A 13912-nucleotide genomic window follows, 5' to 3' on the forward strand; every position below is an offset into this window, starting at 1 on the left:
GAAGGCGGGTTATGGACATAGTCCACCCTCTCTTCCTGCATGTTCTTCCTACTCGCTGCCGGCTCTTGTGTTCTGAGAAAGTTCCTTCTTTATTTATGCACGGCCCACACGGTGCACCAAAAGGTGAAAGACATCCTGGCATGCACACACACACACACACACACACACATACACACACAGCAACGCGTGTTCATTCTAAAATTTAGGCTCAGACAAATATAAAGCAGAAAACACCTTTTGCTTTTGCTGTGTGCGTGCGCGCGCGCGCATGTGTGTGTGTGTGTGTGTGTGTGTGTGTGTGTTTCTGTCCCTGTGTGGGCAGGTACACAGGTGTGTGATCACGTGTGCGCTTGCTTGCAGAGGCCAGAGGACAGCTTTAGCCATCATTTCTCAGTTGTGTTTGTTCACTTGTTATTTCAAGACATGGTCTCTGGCTGACCTGGTATTCACCTAGTAGGCTAGGCTGCCTAGCCAGAAAGAGCCCCTGCCCACCCCCAAGAATCTGCCTGCCTCTACCTCCCCCGCATTGAGATTACAAGCATGCACCACCATACCTGGCATTGCAGCTACAAGCATGCACACCATACTGGCATTGGGGTTACAAGCATGCACCACGATACTGGCATTGGGGTTACAAGCATGCACACCATACCTGGCTTTTCTCCCACCCCTCAATGTTATTACTATCATGGGAGGGAAAGAGTTCTGGAATATCTTTTGGTTTCAATCAAAAGTGCCTGATTTGAAGGCCACTGTTCTGGGGCTGTACATCCCCAGGTCACCCCACACACACACAATGCGGGGCTGATATCCTGTTTCTGTGTTCATGCACACTTGCTCAGTGGGAATTCAGCCTTCACCACACAGTGCGGAACGGTTCAGCCTGGTTGCCTTAGCTTTGGAGAGCCCTCCCAACACCTTTTATGGTCCAGAGGAAGATGTCAACTGTTCTGGCATTCCTGCGCATTGCTGCTCTCAAGGATGGCAATAAGAAACAAGTGTAACACACTGACTTGCCACCCATAGAAGGCCGTTCTGTGACATGAATTCCAGCTATGCCAAGGCCAGCATTTGAGAGCCTGGAATATAAGAGCTGGAAGCCACTGGGCCTAGATTTATGACCAGCCCTACATTTCAACCATCTGCTTCAGGCACGCACCTGAGATTTATGAAAGGCAATTGCTCTGGAGGGTACAGGCCAGGAAACCCAAGCTGCTTAATGAGTTCAAGGCAGTCTGGGCTCAAGCAGCAAGCGAGCACTTATTGGGGGAGGGGGGCTCACTGGCTAAAGGGCTTGCCACAACAATGTGAGGACCAGAGTTCAGATCCCCAGCACCCAGATAAAAGATGGGCTGGTGTGGTAGTCTGCCTGTAAGCCCAGCACTGGGGAGACATAGGCAGGAGAGTCCCTGGACAAGTTGGTTACATAGACAAGCCAAAATGGTGAGTTCCAGGTTCAGAAAGTGATCTGATCTCAGGAAATAAATCAAGGAGTGATCCAGAAGAGTATCAGTCTCTGGTCTCCACATACATGGACACATGTATGCATGTGCACCCACATGCATCTGCGTCCACACACATTCAAACGTGCATGCGCATGCATGCTACACGCATACGTGTATGTGTGTGTGAGAGTGTATGTGTGTGAGAGTGCATGTGAATGTAAATGTGTGTGTGAGAGTGTATGTGTGTATGTGAGTGTGAGAGTGTATGTGCGTGTGAGTGTGTGTGAGTGTATGTGTGTGTGAGAGTGTATGTGTGTATGAGAGTGTATGTGTGTATGAGAGTGTATGTGAGTGTGAGAGTGTATGTGTGTGTGAGTGTGTGTGAGAGTGTATGTGTGTGTGAGAGTGTATGTGTGTGTGAGAGTATATGTGTGTATGAGAGTGTATGTGTGTGAGAGTGTATGTGTGTGTGAGAGTGCATGTGAATGTAAATGTGTGTGAGAGTGTGTGAGAGTGTATGTGTGTGTGAGACTGTATGTGTGTGTGAGAGTGTATGTGTGTGAGAGTGTGTGTGTGTGAGAGTGTATGTGTGTAAGAGTGCATGTGTGTGAGTGAGTGCATGTGAATGTAAGTGTGTGTGTGTATGTTTGTGTGAGAGTGTATGTGTGTGTGAGTGCATGTGAATGTAAATGTGTGTGTGTGAGACTGTATGTGTGTGTGAGTGTATGTGTGTGTGAGAGTGTATGTGTGTGTGAGAGTGTATGTGAGTGTGAGAGTGTATGTGTGTGAGTGTGTGTGAGAGTGTATGTGTGTGAGAGTGCATGTGTGTGAGTGAGTGCATGTGAATGTAAGTGTGTGTGTATGTGTGTGAGAGTGTATGTGTGTGAGTGCATGTGAATGTAAATGTGAGTGTGTGTGAGAGTGCATGTGTGTGAGTGAGTGCATGTGAATGTAAGTGTGTGTGTGTGTGTGTGTGTACACATGTGCCATGGCACACACATGGGGGTCAGAGAAAAACTTGCCTAAGCCTGTTCTCTCCTGCCATGTGGGCACTGGAGACTGAACTTGGGTCATCAGGTTTGGCAGTAAGTGCCTTTTCCCCCTGAGCAGTCTTGCCAGCCCTGGAATCTAAGGTTCTTGGGAAATGTCTGCTAACCACCCACCAAGGTGACCTAGTCTGAGCCTGACAAGGAATGGCTGGATGGAGAGAATATATAGATTATACCTATCATAAGCAAGGAATAATATTTCTGCATGGAGATTTTTGAGAAATCTAATTCAAAATTGGATAAGGTTGAATCCAAACCCAAAATAAGTTTTTTTTTAATTCTACCAACTGAAATTTGAATGAAATAGGGAAAAAATTCCATTTTTGGATTTTGTCTTTCAGACTGAGGTCATTTGTAGATAGGATCTTAAAGACCCCAAACTTTTCTTTAAGGAAAAACTCCAATTTCTCTCAGGTTTTAGTAACACACGATTTCTACAAGACCCGAGTCTAGACAAACTGGCATACTTTAAGGCTATGTGATATGGTTAGTTTTAGCTCTGTTATGGTTTGCTTTTAAATATTTATTTGTGAAATATAAATCTTGCTAAGATTGAAATCTGTTCTGGAAAGTGATGGCGACTTTGGCTGCTGCTTAATGGAACTGTTGAATCTGCTCAGAAAACAAAAAAGATTCTGTTATGTAAACAAGTCGTCCTTGTAAGAGATAAAACAATTCAAGTGCGTAAATTATGACTCGCTCCTGGTAAGATCTGAGCTCAATTTTTGTAGATGTGTTGCAACTTAGGAGCCCAAAGACACCATCTAGTGCAGTTAATTGGCTGCAAAAACATGAGGCTCTTGGAAAAGATTTGGAAATTAGAATCTATGTCACCATAATAACGAGCATCCCATTGACATCAATGCAACTGTGAATTATATCCCATTGCAGTAGTTAATACAGCACCTGTCACACAAAAGATGCTCGGCCACAGTTTTGCTCTGTCCAGTAGCTAACTAACTCTTTCTGAGGGATTACCCTGCTTTCTGTCCATCCCAAAATGATGAAATTAGTTTTCGTTCATTAAAAAAGACAAGGCCACCGCTTAGAACACCTCATAACATCAGATGTATAAGCACCTTAATTGGTCGTTGTGGTGGGTCTTTCTTAGGTACCAACTTGACTGGGCTAAGGGTTACCTGCCTAAGAAGCATTATCTCTGGGTGTGCCCAGGAGAAACTGGCACATGAGTTGATAAAATGAGTGGGAATGATTGGCCCTGATGTGGGCAGGCACCCAATCGGCTGCATTCTCCAAATCCCACCCCCAGAACATAAAGACAGGAAAAGCAAGTGTGCACCCTCTATCTCTATCTTCCAGCCTTCGGGTTCAGAACGCCAAGCTCTTTTGCCTTTAGAGTCTGGGCTCAATGCCTGCCTCTACCTTACTCCAGTTCTTAGGCCTTTGGCCCTGCACTGAGACTTATATCTCAAGGTCCCCTACTTCTGAGATCTTCAGACTTGGGCTGAGCAAACTCCTGGCATTGTTGGGACTGCAGGTTCCAGACAGCCTATCGTGGGACCTCCCTAGCTCCATAGCTAGGTGACCCAACCCTCATAGCAAACCCATCTTGTCCATCACTCTTCCATCCATCCACCCACCCACCCAGTGTCTTGACTCCGTTTCTCCGGAGAGCCCTGTCTAATGCAATCAGTTTCCCACCTGTAATGAATTTGCATTCTGAAGCCTAGGTCATGATCGTCACGCGCATGGGGACCTCATGTCTAGAAACCGGCAGTGAGAGTAGACCCTGCCCTCCTCCAAATCGATACTAGGAAACTGTTCCTCCCTACAAATGCTCGAGTCACATAGTCAGCTCATCCGGTCACTAAGCATTCAGTTTTTCACTGGTGCCTGGCGAATGGTTCTATCATGTACCATGTATCAGTTTTCCAACTAGAGATAAGGAAGGAGGAATGTTGCCAGCAGAGAACAGCAGCTTGCTCATTGTCTACTGTGCATGGACCGAGGACTGTACTGGGTGGATGAAGAGGAGCCGTAGCCTCTGACCTCAGGATGCCCTCAGTATGGTGAGAGCTCTGTCAGAGCGGGAGAAGGGCACATGCCACGTGGGCGGAGCTGCATGCCACGTGGGCGGAGCTGCATACCACGTGGGCGGAGCTGCATGCCACGTGGGCGGCGCTGCATGCCACGTGGGCGGAGCTGCATGCCACGTGGGCGGAGCTGCATGCCACGTGGGCGGAGCTGCATGCCACGTGGGCGGAGCTGCATGCCACGTGGGCGGAGCTGACCTAAGCGCAGAACGACCATCAGAGACCAGGCATCTCCATGCAAGGAGTGAGCTGAGCCGCACCCATAGCTGCCTAGAACAGGCGGAGGAAGGCAGTTGCTACATGTTTTGGAATCTTACCAGATGGTTGCTAAGTGTAGCCACTGTTAAAAAAATAAATAAATTGTATAAATGTATAGTTAAGTGGAGAAGTAAAGATAATCAATACCAAAACTCTATTTTACTAGTCATTATTATTTTACTACATTTTTTTTACCATTATCTCTGCTCTGGGGAAGTATTTTTAGGTCCTTCAAACATGGTAGACATATTACATAATGGTGGCTACTATACATCTCTCTCAAGTCCGCAGGCAAGTACGCCGTGCTTAGACTGAAGACTGGTCATAGTGGGAGGATTTCCATCAGTGTCACTGGGAAGGTGAAGGATCAGGGTTTATCCCCTGAATAGAAGACCACTGTGTGAGTTCTCTCTTCCATGCCGTGGCTACATACCTTATAAAAGCAACTGAAGGAAGGAATGGTTTGTTTCGGCTCACAGGTTGAGGTGTTAAAATCTGTTGTAGCTGGGAAGGTGTGGTGGGGACAGCAGCTGTAGCTGTGGTAGCAGAGTCATGAGACAGACAGCCGCAGTGTCCATAGCCGAGAGAGAGAGAGAGACAGAGATAGAGACAGAGACAGAGAGAGACAGAGAGATAGACAGAGAGACAGAGAGACAGAGACAGAGACAGAAAGACAGAGAGAGACAGAGAGACAGAGACAGAAAGACAGAGAGAGAGACAGAGAGACAGAGAGAGAGAGACAGACAGACAGAGAGAGAGACAGAGATAGAGACAGAGACAGAGAGAGACACAGAGAGACACAGAGAGAGAGACAGAGAGAGAGACAGAGAGAGACAGAGACAGAGACAGAAAGACAGAGAGAGAGACAGAGAGACAGAGACAGAAAGACAGAGAGAGAGAGACAGAGAGAGAGAGAGACAGAGAGAGAGAGAGAGGTGAGTTCTGGTGCTGATTGGCTTCTCTTTTTGAACCCCAGCCCATGGGTTACTGCTGTCCACATCTGAGCTGTGAGTTTCCTGCTTTGTTTTAACTTTGTTGGATACCCTCTCAAAGACACATAAAGGTATGTTTCCTAAGCAGTTCTGAACCCAACCAAGCTACCAATGAAGATGAGATATCACAACCATTTACCAGCAGACAGGGCTGGCTTGAACAGGGATCCCTGAACTGTTCAGGAAGTTGGGAACCGAAGGTAGCAGCCACAGACTGGGTGAGGTCAAGAGGGCCCTTTGAGAGTCTGTTAAGAAACCGGGAGCTTGTGGTTTCGAAGGGCTTAAGGAGAGAAGAGATCATCTTTGCAGAAGTTTGGGAGGAGCATTAGGGCAGGGTTGTTTAGCTAGAGAGTAGCTGAGCTAGAGGCAGGAACCTAAGGTGACTCGGAGGTTAGATGATTTCCGTCACCATGCATCAGACAGGTCCTGTGAAGAAGGAGGACTTGGGTGCCTTTTGACATGTGGAGTTGCAGTGTCTGGTCTGGAAGATCTTTAGCTGAGAATATGCTACAACTAGCTACTTAACACAGCCTTGGAGATACTAGGTTGCACCTCTGGACCAGTCACCAGGTCTTCAGATGGCATGAAATTTCTAGAGGCATGAGATGACTTATGACAGTGGGAAAGTGGAAAGACAGAGCAAAGGGGAAGCCAAGGTACCGGCACACGCAAAGGAGAGCGTGAGAGGCGGAGAGAATGAGGTTCCGGAAGCAGGAGAGGAGGAGGGGTTCATTTTTCACTGCTGCTTTATTTTGGTTTTCTTTCCTTCTTTTCTCAATCTTTTCTTTTGTTGGTGTGTTTATGTGGTTGGTATAAGTGTGTATATGGTGTGTGTGTGTGCGTGTGTGCTGTGATATGTGTGTGGTGTGTGTATGGACTTGTTAGTGTGTGCACATACTTGTGCATGTGGGTGCACATGCGTGCGTGGGCAAATGGAGGTGAGAAGTCTACAGCAGGTGTCTTTCTTTGTTTGCTCTCCACCTTTTGTTCCCTGATGCCCCATCTGTCCTTTGGTTCCCTGATGTCCTATCTGTCTCCCCACTGAACTCTCAATGTCAAGAGCGCCTGGACCGCGCGTGTTGTAGAAACTATTCTTTCCCTATCTACTAGCACAAGGCTCAAGACTTAGCCTAGGGTGTCTCACAGACTCTAAGGCTTGTAATTGAGCTAGGCTGACTGGCCAGTGATCTTCAGAGCCCCACCTGTCTGCGCCCTGGCCCCTCAATGCTAGTGTCCTAGGGTTTGTTTGAAGGCTGCTAAAACTGTTTCTGAAACTATTTGGAATAATTTAAAAAATAGGAAGATAGGAAGAAGTTGTGCACAGAGAAGAAATAAATGAAAGTGAGGAGGTACTGAAAGCTGAAGACAGTTCCACAGCAGTCTCCGTGAGGGGACGAAGCCCAGACTGGACAGGTGGCTCAGCAACTAAAAGCACCAACTGCTCTTGTAGACAACCTGAACTCAGTTCTTGGCACCCAAGTAGGGCAGCTTACAAAGCCTGTACTCCAGTTCTGGGAGTTACGACATCCTCTTCTGGCCTTCAAGGGCACCCCCCCCACACACACACACACGCACACACACACACATTAAAATATATTTTCCCATATATACATGAAGAAGCATGATTGAATTGAATCAGTAGGTTGATTTTGGGTTTGTTTTTGTTTGTAATGAAATGAATGAAAACACTGAAAATTTAGGACAGTCAGAATGTGAACTAGAGGGAGTACCAGAGGGCATAGAAGAGGACTTAAGAAAGACAGGCCGGGTGGTGGTGGCGCATGCCTTTAATCCCAGCACTCTGGAGGCAGAGGCAGGCGGATCTCTGTGAGTTAGAGGCCAGCCTGATCTACAAAGAAAGCTCCAGGGCAGCCAGAGGTGTCTCAAAACAAAGTGGCTTTTCTGAAGACATTTACCCAAGACTGGAGAGGCGAGGGGGTTCTGCCAGCCAAGAAACAGGAAGAGGATGGGCAATGGACGCTTCTCCCGAAAGCCTGGCAGGAAGTTGGAAACAGTGGTGGAGGTAACAGTGAGAACCCCACAGATGTCCAGCTAGAGGGAGGCAGGCAGTGGACTGGGCAGGACCCTGGAGGGTTTGACAAAGATTTGGGACTTTATTCTGGTACAATGAGAAGCCATTGACAGGATGGTTCAATTTGATTTGCACTGGAGAAGATTGCTTCTGACCACTGTGTGGAGAGTGAGTTGGAAGGGATGGAGAGGAGCAGGGAGGGTGGGAGTAAGTTGTAGTTATCCTAAGGTGTGAGGCGAGCCCCAGTGACGGTAGTAATGATGGAGATGATGGGGCGGAGGCATGTTAATATTGCAGAGGCGCAATTTCTACAGTGTTATCCAGAACTGGGGTTAAGGGAGACAAGAAAATGCAGAATGAGCCCAAGTCTCTGCAGACTCGTGTCTTTTTAGTAGAGGACTTCATCATGCATGAGTTTCATGAGGCAGGCTGAGCTTCCCGCTGTAGACAGAGCAAGGGGACCTCGGAGACGCTGGGGCCCAAAGCTGTGCTAGGAACATTGGGCTAATCATGTGCAGGATGAAACGGGGAAAGGCTACAGAATGATGGCCTGGACTTCATTAAGAGATCTGAGAATGGCAAAGGAGGAGCCGAAAGACAGTCTGAAGAAAAGGCTGTGGGATACCGAGGTCGAGAAGAGAGAATCAAAGGGGAGGATGGGAGACAGCAATGCTAACGTCCTAGAAGCAGGCAGGCGGAGGGATGCAGGGAGCCCTCCCTGGTCACGGTTCCCAGCGATGGCAAGGTTCCCAGGTGCAATTCCCATATGACAGTTGTCCCTTTAGAACTGGAACAAGAGTGTTGGATCCAGCCTGGCTGGCTCATGGACCACATTCTAGGTCAGCAAGGGTTAATCTGTCTTTCAGATAATTGACTCACTCTTCCTTGGCCTGCACTTCCAGCGACTTGTGAGGCTGAGGCAGGAATATCACTTGACATACACAGTGAGCTTAAGGCCATCCTGGATAAGTGCAAGACCCTATCGTCGAAATATAAAAGTTTGGTTTTTTTTACGAGACAGGGTTTCTCTGTATTGTTTTGGAGACTATTGGTCCAGCCCAGCCTCAAACTCACAGAGATCCGCCTGCCTCTGACTCCCGAGTGCTGGGATTAAAGGCGTGCACCACCACCGCCCGGCTGTTTTTTTTTAAGAGCTGGGCATATAACGCAGAGGTAGAGCAAGGTCTTAGGTTTAACGCCAAGTACCAGAAAACGGTGGTGATGATGATGGTAATGATGACATTTGGAATCTAGGCTACATTCACACACATCTATCTACTCTGTTGTGCTCAACACAATCAATCTTTCTTTGAAAATTAGTTTCCTTCGAGTATTTTTGTTCCCTTCAAGTTTTTTTTTGTCCCATTTCAGGGACAGAGTTAGGATCTGGAATTTTTGGAGGTGCATAAGATTTCTATCTAGGACATCAAGATTTGGTAGCCAAACGTTCTGTTTGAGTTTTGATATGTGACATTTACAAAGGTGCTGATCTCTGTATAAATGGATCCTATTCTCACACTCCTCAAAACCTCCTCAAACATTCTTCATCGTCAGGGTTACTGACCGGCATTTTGTTTTCTGCTTTTGCTTTCCTCACGCACATCAGAAGCCAGATGGCAGGCAGTGAGCAATGCAGTTTGAAGAACAATGCACCTGCTTTCCTGCAGTGGGGTCTGGGCTCCTCCCACCCAGGGCTCCCTGGTTTCTGCCTGCTACACCTCCCCTTTTGGTGAACCCCGCTCTCCACACACACACACACACACACACACACACACTCACACACACATACACTCATACACACACTCACACACATACATACATACACTCACACACACATACACACTCACACACATACACACACTCACACATACTCACACTCACACACATACACTTACACACACTCACACACATACATACACTCACACACACATACACACTCACACACATACTCACACTCACACACATACACTTACACACTCATATACATACACTCATACACACACTCACACACACACTCACACACATACACTCATACACACACTCACACACATACACTCACACACACACTCACACACACACTCACACACACCAGCTTCCATCTCTCACTCTCCTTTATCTCAGTGCTCTCTTCTCTTACTGCTTCAGCTTCTTTCTTTCTTCCTTTCTTTCTTCCTTTCTTTCTTCCTTCCTTCCTTCCTTTCCTTCCTTCCTCCCTTCCTTCCTTCCTTTCTGGCTTGCTTATTGTCATTTTTCTCAGAATCCCTGTTTCATCCATTTCTGCCCCCTCCCCCCCCCCCCAGCTCAGAGATTCAGGGCTGCCCTTGCCTGAGTCTCATTGTCTGACTGCCCTCCCTGACTTCTGTCTGTTAAAGAAGAAAAAAAAAACCTCCATCATCAGAGCTTTGTGACTGCCTGGATTCTCGATACACTAAGATTTATTGTGTGTACACAATGGCGACCCCCAGGCTAAGCACTTGGAATGCAGAACGTGAGTGTTCTGAGAAGAATTTAAGCAAGCCTCTCTTTGCTTTAGTTGGTAAACATGCTGTTCATAATTATTGGAGAAGGTAATAGATGGAATCAAGTGAACTTCATGCAGTCAGACCAATGCTCAGGATCCAGGGGGGGTTCTGGGAGTCTGGTGTGGGCCTTTCATGGTGCTGGCATAGTCTCCGCTGCAAGTGGACACTTGAGAGTCACCTTTGCCACCCCTGCTTACTGACTGGCCTGTCTCTCTGCCTCCCTTCCAACACAAAGAGTTCATGAACAGGAAAGAAGTTGATGGGCGCTGTTTATTGGGTACGGGAAATACTGGCCAACGGGAGGGGAAGCCCCTCTTTTCCTAACTAATAAATGAAGCCACCTCCAGCAGCCAGCTGGGTTCTCCATGGTTATTAGGCAAAGCACTGGGAGTAAAGGACTTGGATGGTTTTGTCTGTCAGTTAAGCCATCTTGGTTGCCACGCAAAATGATATTAGTTACCGTGCACGGTTACATGAGGGAAATGGCTAAGTCTGTGGCCCAAATCCTTGCCTGACCTCGAAAGTCATTCCTTGGTATGCCAGAGAATTAGTTTCAGAATTTTGCAGACACCAGAGTCCCTAGTGTGAAATGTATAGTGTTTGCATAGATGCCTCCCCCCAGGCCTCTTCTGTAGACTTAAAATCATCTCTAGGTTACTTATACCAATACCCAACACAATGCAAATCTAAGCAAATAGTCATTCGATGATGTTACATTGTTCAGGAAATAATGACAAGGAAAGTTGGAAATGCTTAATATGGATGCAATTTTTCAGGAATGATTTTGATCCTCCAGTTAATTCACAGATGCAGAAGCTGTGACTACAGACAGCTCAGAATAAACAGTTCAGGCATAGTCCCGGGGGAGAAGTCTCCTGGGTCAGTTATCTTAAGCATATTCTTTCAAAGTTGAAAACAACACTGTGAACTGGGCTCCACTGCTAACTGAGCTGATTGCCTATGACTTCAAATACTCATTTCATTCTAAATAGATTTGGCTTTTCCTCAAATCCTCTGTTAAGAATCTTAGAAAAAAAAAAAGAGCTGTGCACAGTGATGCAAGTCCCAGCACTTGAGAGGCAGAGGCAGGTGGATCTCTGTGAGTTCAAGGCCAGCATGGTCTATATAGCTAGTTCCAGGACAGTCAGGACTACATAGAGAAACCCTGTCTCAAAAACAAAAAATAGAACAAAACAAAACATAACAACAAAAGAGTATAAAACCAAGGCTGGGGGTTGGGGATGTAGCTCATTAGTAGAGTGCTTGCCTAGCATACATGAAGTCCTGGGTTCAATCCCCAGCACTATATAAATCGGACATAGAGGAGCACGCCTGGAATCCTGGAACTTAGTAAGGCAGGAGAATTAGAAGTTCAAGGTCATCCTCAGGTACATAGTAAGTTCAAGTCCCAGAGAAAAAGATGAGGCTGGGGCTAAGTCTCCATTACTGAAGAGCTTGTTGGGTAAGCACGAGGACCTAAGTTTGACCCACCACCCTCACAGAGAGCCAGCTGTGCCTGTAATTCAGACATCGGGGATGCAGAGGCAAGAGGATCCCTGGGGCTCACTGACCTGAGGTAGTCTAGCCAAGCCAGGTTCAATGAGAGTCCCCGTCTCAAAAAAAAAAAAAAATCAGATGAAGAAAGACTGAAGGGGACATCTGACCTCTCATTCTCCAGCTGTGCTAGTGTGTGCTCACAGGAAGGGAGGGAGGAAGGATGTAGGAGGAAGGAGGGAGGGAGGGAGGGAGCTTTTAAATGACAAATTTGTGCAGGTCCTCTTTCTACTGATGGTAAGACTCCACGATTATATTATAATGGATTTTCTTCCTATTAAAAGCTGTGTGCTAAGTGCTGAGGCTTTCCTCAACACTGGGATAAGAAAGAACCTGTAGCACAAGAACATATCTTTCTTTTGTATACTTTTCTACCAACTCGGTTGGTTTTAAACTCCTGGATATTGTATCAGCACCCTACCAAGTGGCAAGTTTAAGTGAGTTTAGACAGTAGACACACCCATGGAATATAGATTGCAGGAAGATACAATGTATTTTCTTCTTTAGTGTGGGATTACTTTGTTTTGTTATGTTTCGAAACAGGGTCAACAATGACCTAGAAAAGCAATGTTTTTAGGGGAGTGTAAATGAGCCCCGGTTTGCCTAGGACTCCATGAAGCCCAGGCTAGTGTCAGATTCACAGTACTTTTCCTGCTTCATCTTACAACTGCTGGGATTACAGAAGTGAGGCAGCCCACCAGTCTCCAGATAGAACATTCTTTATCTTTGTGTTCATTAGTGCTTACAGTCAAAATCTTTAGATTAGTCGCACTTTGGGGTTTTGTTTTGTTTTCAGAAAAATGAGCAGAAAACACAGAACGTTCCCATATAACCCCTTGTTTCTCCTCCCCCACCTCACGCAGTTTTTACCCTGTCATTAGCATCTTGCATTAATGTAGTGCATTTGTTACAACTGATGAACCAATATTGACAGAGTATTAGTCACAGAAGTCCATTGTTTACATTAGGGCTCATTCTTCCTGTTGTACGTATGTTCTGGGGTTTTGACCAATGTATAATGATGGATCTATTACAGTAAACAGAATAGTTTCACTGTGCTAAAAGTCCTCTGCACCCAACCTGTTTGCCCCTCCCTCCTCCCCACTGATCCCTGGAAATTGAGGATCAGTCCGATACTTATCCATCCTCGATTATCTTAAAATGTCACAGTTAGCCCGGCATTGGTGCTGCACGCCTTTAATCCCAGCACTCGGGAGGTGGAGGCAGGCGGAACTCTGTGGGTTCAAGACCAGCTTGGTCTACATAGTGAGTTCCAGGACAGGCTCCAAAACAATACAGAGAAACCCTATATCGGGAAAAAACAAAAAACAAACAAGAAAAAATGTCACAGTTAGAAGGATCCAGTAGCATGTTTTTTTTTACACTGGCTTCTTTCTCTTGTTGCAGCATTCATGGAAATTCCCTTTGTGTCTTTTTGGCTTGCTACCTCACTTTGATCCCTGGATGATATTAAATGGTATGGATAAATCATAGTTTGTTTGTACAGTTATTTTTAAATCAATATCCTTATCTGTTCTGTGATCTACCATGACCTAATATGGATGAGAGATGAGAGATACAGGAACTTTCTAAAATGGCTCTATCCTCAAGTTTTGTCTATTCATGAGACGTGGCTTAGACAAAATCATATAAAAACATATTTAAAACACTCACATATATGTTGTTTGTACCAGACAACTCTGACCTAGAAAAGCAATGCTTTTAAGGGAGTATGAATCTCCTGAAACTAGAGCCATGTGCCTCTTCCCCTGCCCGACTGAGCACTCGTGTGTGTGTGTGTGTGTGTGCACGCGCACGCATGCAGCATGCAGCGTGCGCCACACGCACTCATGCATAGCCTGAGACTGAAGGTGGTGATAGAAACTGCTGGGAAGAGAGAGTCAACTTCTGCAGGTTGTCCTCTGACCACCACATATATGCTACATGCATCCCCCCAATAAATGCTAAATAAAAATGCAATGAAATAAGGTTTTTACAAACACCCA

Source organism: Mesocricetus auratus, unplaced genomic scaffold, assembly GCF_017639785.1.
Source record: "Mesocricetus auratus isolate SY011 unplaced genomic scaffold, BCM_Maur_2.0 Super-Scaffold_100019, whole genome shotgun sequence".
NCBI lineage: Eukaryota > Metazoa > Chordata > Mammalia > Rodentia > Cricetidae > Mesocricetus > Mesocricetus auratus.